The sequence below is a fragment of the Pistacia vera genome, unplaced genomic scaffold, assembly GCF_008641045.1.
Source record: "Pistacia vera cultivar Batoury unplaced genomic scaffold, PisVer_v2 Contig143, whole genome shotgun sequence".
In the NCBI taxonomy this organism is placed as follows: domain Eukaryota; kingdom Viridiplantae; phylum Streptophyta; class Magnoliopsida; order Sapindales; family Anacardiaceae; genus Pistacia; species Pistacia vera.
This window is the reverse complement of record NW_022195500.1, coordinates 166,644-178,065: the sequence shown is the minus strand read 5'-3', so window position 1 is coordinate 178,065 and position 11,422 is coordinate 166,644. Positions and strand designations below refer to the sequence as shown.

Below are 11,422 nucleotides of genomic sequence, written 5' to 3'. Positions count from 1 at the left end.
GGGCTCATTTTTAAATTCAAATTTTAAAAAACTTCATTAATTTTTTTGCCCACATATGTTTTAATCTTTTCATTTTAACACCATTTACATGTTTAATGAATCATAACTGTAACACGTCAGCTTTTCTAAATTAAAAAAATGAAAAAAAAATTCAAGGCATTTTGTTAATAGTGGAAACTGGGTTGCCAGGAGTTAAATTTTCTCTAAAATTGCCACCTATTAGTTTTATTTAAAAATCAAATGATTAATATAAGCATAACCATGGAGGACTAAATTGATATGAATCATATGACTAAACTGAAATAAGTCAAATGACAATTACAATGTATTTCCGGCGCAAATGCAGCAACTAAAGCTTTCATTTAAATCAATAAACACATGGCGTTAAGTTTGAGGCAACAGGCTGGTTCATTTTAGTCTTGGTTTACCTACGCCCGTGTTGGACAGATTGAACATGATTAGCGGCGACTAATCCAGCAGAGAAGACATGAATAAGAAGTCGAGCGTTAAGTTGAAGTAGGACACAGATCAGAGAAAACCGAAAAAATCAACCAAAGTGATGGTGGGATTAGTTTTCATTTGTTTACCCAAACTTAAATCTGAAAAGGTGATTAAGGAAAGGGAAGGGATATGCTATGTTATACTTTGGGATATGCCTTGCCCTATTAAATCACAAACCTCAAGGGAGGCAGGATAATAATCAGCTAACAAATCCCACGGAATGGTAAATTAGAAAGTGATTCAATCTATACAACTAAAAAACACGCCAAAAAGCACCAATAATCAAACTTTACACTAGTAGTAGATCAATCGAGTCCAATTGAAAAGAATCAAAAATTTAAATTGAACCACTCAAATGCTCAATTGTTCTTCTCTAGGCAAGCTCTGAACCGTGTCGGACCATCTCCCCGTGAATGATCACTACTGTTGGAATTTTGAGCTTCAGCCCTTGCATCTCTGATCATCTTCAAAACCTCTCTCATCATTGGATCGGCTATCAGGAGCCAAGTGACACACAAGCCATTGCAACATTCAAAAGCTTGAAGTTTTCCTCGGACGCCTCATTACCCGAGCAGATCATCCCCAGACTCGGTTTCTTCTTCGCGGACGGACCTCACCCATCTAGGAATGTCTGAACCATGTTCCTGAACAAGGTCTTGGAAGGAGTTTTTCCAGTTAATAGCTCCAAGAGGACGCGCGAAGCTGTAAACATCAGCTTGTTGGGTGGGTTTCTCCACATGTTGCGGCATTCAGGGGCTCTTAGAGAGAGGAAGCGGCACTGGGTTCTTCTAGTGAGTCCGGATCACGAAATGAGAAGACCATAATCTGTTAGCAGGACTCAAAGTCGGGACCTAATAAGACATTGGAGGATTTCAAGTTGCCGTGGGTTAGTCCAGGTTGTGGTGGATATAGCAAATCCACTGGCTAAGTCCTCGGCTATTTTGAGACATGATGTCCAATGAAGAGCTTTCCGCCACGGAAGTTCTTGTTCCTGTGACAGAGTTAATTAAGAATATTATTGGTTAAGGCAAGTATAAAAAGCTTAAAGAACAGACAGATTGAATGAAATCATGTTGGAAGGAGTATGCAAATTGAAAATAATGCATAGTAAACGGGAAACATTAACATTGTTCACGTGACAAGGTAAAAATGTGGAGGTGAAAGGAGAAGACGGACAACACTACATGGCAAGGTCAGAGTTGAGAGTATGATTGTCCAACAAAAAGCACGCGCCTTTTCGAGATTCAGATTTATATTAAACATGGACAGGACGTTTGAAGCCTTGTCTTTATTCACCTCAAATCTAATCTACCCGAAAAAGGAAAAAGGGAAAGGTTCCCACATATCCTGTTAATTGAAAAGAAACAAATGTCCAAGTAATTATTATAATAAATATTCCTTCTTTTTTTACTTAGTAGATACACAAAATACAAAAATTTAATAGTAAATATAAAGTTCGACTCTAGGCAGTCAACAAAATGAAAAGTGATATCACAATTTATATTCATTCAAATGGACCGAAACTAAAACTAACCCTCTTGTTAAATGTAATTATAATACATTATAAATTTATAACGTTACAATTACTAACACCTACTTCAACACATTCAATATCAAAATGTTATAGACTGTCGATGATTTTAATACTCACTATGATTCTTTACTTTTGTAGTTTTGTATTTTATACAATAGATTATATCAAGTTTAGAATCATCCGTGGATGAGAGAAAAGAGACTCCCATTTGGGGAAATCATCAAAACTAGAGTCTCTCCTCCTTCGCCTGGAAATATGCTCTCAGAGGCCCAAATTCGGATGCCTTAATCTCCCAATCTCCATATGCCTCCTGAATTCCTCCATTCTTGGATACTTGCATCTTAGCCTTTTAACTGTTACTATGAATCCTGATTCCAATACTGCCTTATATGTGCTCCCCATTGTACCTCTTCCAAAGTCTCTGCAGACGCTTTCATAAGTCCTCTAAGCTATAATTCATTTCTCATCTCCTGCTCCACAGAACACCAAACCCCTAATCCCTCACCCTCCCATGAAACCCTCCTTCTTTTCTGTTCCCTCTGCCTCTCTCTATTCCTTCAACACCAACACCCCTTTGTTTCTCAACTCCCCGGAACCCGCTTTCTTTCTACAATATCGCCATCCAAACATAACATATTATACAAACTAATACCACTACAAATCCAACTACACTTGCTGCTATATTTTGACCCTTTTTGATATGATGATGGATGATTTTGACCTCGGCCTTGCGGGATAGGACCAATGTACCCAAATTCATACTTTTACAAGGGATTTGAATTTGTTTGCCACAAGATCAATATCGGAGAAGGCTGATGTATTGAACCGGACTAAAGCTGGTTATGGAACTTGACCAGACAGGTTATTGTTGGAGACATTGAAGAATCTAGATTGTTTTGGCTGAAAGGAGGGATTTTTTCCGGTGAGGTTTTATCTTGCAAATAAACGTACAATCGGTGATATTTAGGAGGGATAAGGAATGGAGACCGGATATTTGGTTATTGGCTAAACTATGACTTTTAAACGGTGTAGACTTGAAAGGGACTCTGGGAATTTACCAGAGAAATTGTGTCATTTAGAAAAGGATTTGAGATTGACAAGGCCAAACAGATTTGGGATTTGGCCTGATATTGAGTTACCTTTGAAACTCAATACACGAAGCTGGTCTAACTCATTCAAACTTTTTCTCATCTATTGTACCACTCAAATTCAAGTACTCTAGAACAAGTTTGGTTACTCTTCCATTCATACATTCCTTGATCCCTTTCCATTTGCAAACATCGCTTCCTTCGCATGGAAGAGTGTTTAAGGATCAATGGACGATTTCAGAGACAAAGACCTTTACATCCCCTGATCTAACCAGTGGAAGAAGAGAAATTACAAAGAAAGCAAGATAAGAGAGTAGGAGTACCTTGAAACCAAAAGTTCCATCAAATTAAGACTGGTAGAATCTTGAGATTCTCTGAGTTTGATCCATAAACAAAATGATTTGATTCTCAAGAACTAAAAGGCTTCTTCTCCGAATCTTTCAGATCTACTCATGCACTTTATAAAAGTAGACATTTTCATATCTGCTTCAGCTTGTGCTCACTCAAGAAACCCTAGAAGAGCGAGCATTGAGGTTTCTTCTCACATTGAACAAGTGGAGACATTGGTTTGGCATCTTTTCTTGAAATCTTGCTCGCAAAACTCACGGACAACGTTGCATACACTCCGACGTGAACTCATCTCAGAACTACCAAACATAAATAACTTTAACTTTCCTCTTCTCTATGATTGCCACATTCCTAATAACCAGCAGGCCATTATTAGACAAATAAATTAAAATAATAAAACTATATTATATATATATTTATATATTCAGTTCAGTTTCTGGACTGCCCAAGCTTTTAGCTGTACCTTGCATCTTCTTCTAGCTGAAGTAGCAGGGAGTTGAAGAAGATAGTGTTAAAGAACATTAACTTACCTTTTCTCAGGAAATCGGTGAAAACGAATGCAAAGAGGTCCGGCCATAAATGGGAGGCCTTTTGGACGCGTGTCCTTATAAATGCGGTATACGTGGCAGGAAAAGTAGTACTATGTAGTTGAGTTCACGTAACACAATGTGTATGAGGCATATACCAGCTGTTCACGTTGATTTGGGTTCGCCGTCCTGACAAGAGTATCCATCGACATTACCAGATATCTAGGTCAAGTTGGAATCATGTAATGTTTGACTGGTCCACATTTGTATTGCTATAACACTCCGCTTTGCAATTTTTATAACCTAACGTTAATTGAGTAAATGACTTTTTCTCACCCTGGTTTGGCCTAATGACACTTTCCACCCAAAAATTTTTAAAATACAACTTACCATCTATGTAATTCATGTCAAGTTTAACTAAAAAGGACCATAGTAGTAATTCAAAAAGAAGTCAGGGGTAATTATGTTTTTTTATCCCTATATATTAACTTTAAAAACAAAAAAAAAAAAAAAAAAATTGGTCGACTGCCTTCAAGTTTTACTTTCTTCCCCACCCTACCGTCTCTGGCCGATTTGGCCGGAATTCGCCATCTTGGCTTTCCCTGTCACCACCACAAGCTTCCTCAATCTTCTCAAACCAAAACCCCCTTGATCCCCACATCTTTCAACCCACCGTTCGCTAGCCACTACAAGTTAGGTTTTGTTGTTTCTAAGCCGATTTCCGCCTAATTCCGGTGGCCAAAACCCAATCTTCCATACCACTACAACCTCCAACCTCCACTCTAAAAAAATCTCTTAAACCCTGGGACTTGGTTACTTGCTGTTCGTCGGCCGTGAACCGCCACCTTCCACCGTGGCTGGGTTTTGCAATTTGATTGTTTTTGGAACTTTTTTGAAGCATTTTGATTGTTGTTCTGATTGTTTTGGTGTTGTAGGTGTGTTGAGTTGCATTTGTTGGCTTGATTTGGGTGTTTTTCCTGGTTTTTCCACCTTCCCTAGCCATTCCCACTTCTCCTCTCAGGCGCAGCAGGTGCTCGATGAAAAGCCCCAACTAGCGAATCGGTAGGAATTGTAACCGAAATCAGAGGCGACAAAGAGAAGAATAAGAGGAAAGGGTATTTTCATCTTTACACCATTTATACTATGTCATAACGGATTTTTCTAACGGAACATAATGGTGGGTGGGAATAGTGTCGTTTTGAAACATGATGGGTGGGAAAAAGTTGTTCACTCTTTTTAATATGATTGTAATCCCACAAGTAACCATTACTTCTATTTTTTGAAGTTTAAATAAGAGATATCATCGATTAAGGTTTTTCATAATGAAAAAAAAATTATAAATTATTTAATTAAATGATAGCTAATAGTTTTTTGTTGTTATCTTTGACAGAAAATGAAAATATCATTTAAATGTTCTTTGTTGATACGAAAATTGCACCAACCTGAGAAAATCGATTGACCTTGGTGGAATCAGAATGGATATGTACGTGATTAAAGATAACCAGCAATTGAATGTAAGTGTCATTTTGAAACTTGATGGATGGGAAAGTGTCATTAAGCCAAACCTTGGGTGGGAAAAAATCGTTCACTCTTTTTAATAAGATTGTAATCCCACGGGTAACCATTACTTCTAACTTTTTTAAGCTTAAATCAGAGATATCATCCATTCAGGTTTTTCATATGTAACGCCCCACTTGAGGTATGTAGTTAAAGTATTGTTGCATTTATTGAATGTTTATTGATTTATTCTCAATTGAGCTTGCATGTTGTTATTTTTGGTTAGTTGGCCCTTAGTTGAATTTTGTTGAGGTTATTTTGAGAAAAATGTGAAGAAAATCCCTTAAACTTTCATTAGGGGTAAAATGGTCTTTTCACTCAAAATTAGTTGAAAACTTGGGGAGTGAAAAGAGATAGAATTTCATGGAGAATATAATAAAAATGAGGGCATTGTTGTAATTGACTAAGGGACATAGATGAACTTTCTAAGAAAGAGCAAGGGCNTTTTTGCTTTTTACAGAGTGCAGCAACATATAATGCACTCCTTGCCCCCAGAACGCCTTTTTCTAATTTGTTTTGATATCAAAAAAATGATCGAAACAAGTCTCTTTGAATCGGTCTTCACCATTCCACACTCCATTTAAAATCCCCTTTATTCTCTTAAAAACTTCCCAACTCGACCTGACTGTCACCCTTACAGGAAAGTACGGTACCTTGTCGCTTACAATGTCCAACCCATAGTCTTTACAGTTTACGGTCTGCAAAATCTGTACAATCGATAGAAACAAAATATCAGCAAAAAAAATAAACCAAAACAACTAATAGGCTGCCAACATACTTTGTTAATAAATAAAAAGTACCATACAATCAATTTAGAAATTACCTCTGTAAAGAGAGATTATTAAATTATTCAGGAGAAATTACCTCTGTGGTCGCTTAAGCGATTTCGGATCGCTTAAAAGATCTTGATTCTACCTCGTACAAGATCTCTTAAGCGATCTGAAATCGCTTAAGCGACTAAGAGTAAAAGTGATGAATTGCTTAAGCGATCTTAGATCTGGGCAGATGATTCTGCCTCAGACAAGATCGCTTAAGCGATCTGGAATCGCTTAAGCGATCAAGAGTAAAAGTGATGAATCGCTTAAGCGATCTTAGATCTAGGCAGATGTTGATTCTGCCTCGGACAAGATTGCTTAAGCGATTTGAAATCACTTAAGCGACCATGAGTAAAAGCGATGAATCGCTTAAGCGATACAAAAGATCGCTTAAGAGATACAAAATATCACTTAAGCAATACAAAAGATCGCTTAAGCGACAGTACTTAAGCGACCAAGAGTAAAAGTGATGAATCACTTAATCGATCTTAGATCTAGGCAGATGTTGATTCTGCCTCGGACAAGATCGCTTAAGCGATCTGGAATCGCTTAAGCGACCATAGGTAAAAGCGATGAATCGCTTAAGCGACGGTATAGAGCAAAGGGATGTTATTACGACTTGCATACATTTCTTCCTACCGATATATGAATTTACTGAATTCAAAAACTTAATTGCACTGTCTTATTTCATCACAGGATAAAAATGACCCCTGATTAATCCATCTATCAATAGTTCAATACACAATGAAAAGCTTTTAATCATTTAAATTCCACCAGTGGTTTTTCATCCACAAGCAGTACACGAGAAGTACACCATCACATATCTAAACCAGTAGCATCACTAACATGAAACATGTCAACACCACAGCCATGCACCAAACAAAGGCTAAGCAATATAGAATTGGTATGGCGAACTAAAATACAGTACAGTACCAGAACTCCCAAAACAAATACATACCCTTTCTTCGCCGGCCTCCTCCTCGCTTGAATTCTCTCCGGCCTCCTCCTCCTCGCCTGAATTCTCGTCGGACTCCTCCTCCTCGCCTGAATTCTCGTCGGACTCCTCCTCCTCTCCTGAATTCTCGTCGGAATCTCATCCTCGCCTGAATCTTGCCGGCCTCCTCCTGGTTTAGAACGTTTTGTGATCTTCTCCTGTTGTTGTGTCGCCGCTTCTCACTTGCCTGGGACACACCTTCACTTATCGGATGATCCACGAAAAACAGCCATTGACTGGTCTTGCGCCACCGACTCTAGGATCCGAAGTGGCGTTGGTGTTCCTCTCATTGTGATGTCGCCATGTATTTATAAGAATGAAGTTTGGATTGAATTGTGGGTGAAAAAATTGCAGTTTTTGAATTGTGATAGATCTATATCGCCGGAAATCGTAAGATTCCGTTTAAGGGTCAAGAAATCGATTTTTAGGATTTAATTTGATGTGAAAATTTGCAGTGTTGATGTGAATGGAATTGTATCGCCGAAATCGTAGAGATTCGTTTAGGTTCAGAAAATCGATTTGTAGGATTGAATTGGTGTGGAAATTTCAGTTTCGATTGTGAATGTGGCTGTATCGCCAGAAATCGTAGATAATTCCTTGTTTAGGGTTGGTTCAACGAACGATTTTGCCTAATCGTTGGATTAAGCAATTTGAAATAGTGGGGGCTCTTTTAAATTTCAATGTTTAAAAAACTTTCATTTAATTTTTTTGCACACATATTTTTAATCTTTTCATTTTAAACCCATTTATCATGTTTAATGAATCTACTAAACGTTCAGCTTTTCTAAATTAAAAAAATGAAAAAAAACATTCAAGGCCATTTTGTTACATGGAAACTTGGATGTCCAGGGTTAAATTTATTCGTCTATAAATTGCCACCTAGTTAGTTTTAGTTAAAAATCAATGTTAATATAAAAGCATAAACATGAGACTAAACTTGTATAGATCTATGACCGAAACTGAAATAAGTCAATGGACAATTACAAGTGTAATTTCGGCGCAAATGCAGCAACTAAAAGCTTCATTTAAATCAATAAACACATGGCGTTAAGTGAGGACAACAGAGCTGGTTTCTGTTTAGTCTTTGGTGTACCTAACGCCCGTGTCTGGACTAATTGATAATGAGTAGCGGCAGACTGAACCAGCAGAGAAGATTTGTCATGAATAAAGAGTCGAGCGTTAGTTGAAGTAGGACACAGACGAGAGATAACCGAAAAAAATCAACCAAGTGATGTGGGATTATTTTCATTGTTTACCCCAAACTTTGTATAATCTAAATAGGTGGATAAGGAAAGGGAAAAGGATATGCTATGTTAACTTGGGATATTGCCTCTGCCATATTAAATCACAACCTCAAGGGAGGCGAGATATATAACAGCTACATCCTCACGGGAATGGTAAATTGTAGAAGTGCATTCAATTATATACAACTAAACAACCGCCAAGAAGCCCAATAATCAAATTTTACACTAGTATACGATCAATCGAGACCAATTGAAAGAATCAAAAATTTAAATTGAACCACTCAAATGCCAGTGTCTCTCTAGGCAAGCTCGACCGTGGTCGACCATCTCCCCGTGAATGCTCAACGACTGTTGGATGGAGATTTTGAGCTCAGCCCGTTGCCTCTCTGATCCAAATCTTCAAACCTCTCTCATCATTTGGAGCTATCGGAGCAAGTGACACCAAGGCCATTGCAACATTCAAAAGAGCTTGAAGTTTTCCGCGGACCGCCTCGATTACCCAGGCAGATCATCCCCAGACTCGGGTTGTCTTTCTTCGGCGGGACGGACTCTCACCATCTGAGGAATGTCTGAACCATGTTCCTGAACAATGGGTTGGAAAGGAGTTTTTCCAGTTAATACTCCAAAAGGAGGACGCGAAGCTGAAACTAAAGCCTTGTTGTGATGGTTGTCTCCACAATTGCGGGGCATTCAGGGGCTTACTATAGAGAGAGAAGCGGCCCCCAACTGGGTTCTTTAAGTGAGTCGGACACGAAATAGAAAAGACCATAAGTGTTAGCAGGATCAAAGTCGGGACCTAATAAGACATTGGTTGGAGGATTTCAAGTTGCCGTTAGTCCAGGTTGTGGTTGGAATATAGAGCATCCACTGGCTAAGTCCTCGGCCTATTTTGAGCATGATTCCAATGATGAAGAGGCTTTGCGCCACCGGAAGTTCTTGTTCCTGTGACAGAGTTAATAAGAATATTGATTGGTTAAGGCAAGTATAAAAGCTTAAAGACAGGGAACAGATTGAATGAAATCTGTTGGAAGGAGTATGCAAATTGAAAATAATGCATAGTAAACATAGAACGTTAACTTGGTCACGTGACAAGCGTAAAAATGTGAGGTTGAAAGGAGGAAGACGGACACACATAAAAATGGCAAGGTCGAGGTTGCAGAGTATGAGTTGTCAACAAAAAGCACGCGCCTTTTCAGTTCAGATTTACTATTAAACAGTGGACAGGCGTTGAAGCCTTCTTTTATTCACCTCAAATCGTAATTACCCTGAAAAGGAAAAAGGGAAGGTTCTCGCTCCATATCCTGTTAAGTGAAAAGAAACAATGGTCCAAGTAATTATTATAAATAACATAATATCCTTCTTTTTTTACTTAGTAGATACACAAATATAAAATAAAATTTAAATAGTAAAATAAATAGTTCGACTAGAGGCAGTCAACAATAAAAGTGAAAGTGATATCACAATTTTGATATTTCATTCAATGGGAGCCGAAACTAAAACTAACCCTTTTAAAGTGTAATTATAATAACATTATCAATTTAAACAGGTTACAAATTACTACGACTACTTCAACACATTCAATATCAAAAAATGTTTAGACATGTCGATGATTTACCTGATCACTATGATTACTTTACTTTGTTACGTTTTGTTTTTATACAGATAGATTATATCAAGTTAGAACGCTACGGGATGAGTAGAAAAGGACTCCCATTTGGGAAAATATCAAAACTAGAGTCTCTCCTCCTTAGCGCTGGAATTATGCTCTAAGAGGCACCAAAATTCGGTATGTCATTAATCTCCCAAACAATCTCCATATGCCATCCTGAATTCCTCCATTCTTGGATACCTTGCCATCTTTTAGCCTTTAAATAACTGTTCCTAATTCCGGAATTTCCAATACTGCTTATATGGCTACCCAGTGTACCTCTTCCTAAAGTCTCTGCCGAGACCTTTCATAAGTCCTCTAAGCATATTCTTTGCTAGATCTTCCTCGCTCCACAGAACACCACCTCCCTAATCCTCCACCCTCCCATGAAAACCTCCTTCTTTTCCTCTTCCTGGCCCTTGCTCTCGTCTTTCTTCAACACCAACACCCCTTTGATTCTCACCTCCCCGGAACCCGCTTCGTTTCTACAATATCGCACATTCCAAACCCATAACAATATTTACAAACTAATACACTACAAATCCAAACTACACTTGTGCTGATTTTGACCCTTTTTGATGATGCTGATATGATTTTGACCTCGCCTTGCGAGGATAGGAACTCATGTAGGCCCAATATATCTTTTTACAAGGGATTTAATTGTTTGCCACAAAGATCAATATTCCCGGAGAAGGCGATGTTTGGAACGCGGACTAAAGACGGGGTTACTGGAACTTGACCAGACAGTTATGTTGGAGAATTGAGAATCTGAGATTGGTTTGGCTGAAAGTAGGGATTTTCCGTTGGGTTATATCTTGCAAAATACAAACAGACAAGGCGTGGATTTAGGAGGATAATAGGAATGGGACCGGATATTTGGTTTTGGCTAAAACTATGCTTTTAAAAGGTTGAGACTGAAGGGACTCTGGAATTTTACCAAGAAATTGTTGTCATTTAAAAAAGGGATTTGAGATGACAGTGCAAACCAGATTTGGGATTTGGCTGTATGTAGTTACCTTTGAATACTCATACACGAGCTGGTCTAACTCATTCAAACTTTCTATCATTGAACACTCAAAGTTCAAGTACTCTAGAACCGTTGTTACTTCTTCACATTCATACATTCCTTGATCCCTTGTCCATTTGCAAACATCGCTTCCTTCCAT

The 11,422-nt window shown here is 38.2% G+C and overlaps 1 pseudogene; it reads right to left on the bottom strand.

Moving 5' to 3' along the window:
- Positions 1-852: 852 nt before the first annotated feature.
- Positions 853-11,422, bottom strand: LOC116123550 (annotated as a pseudogene).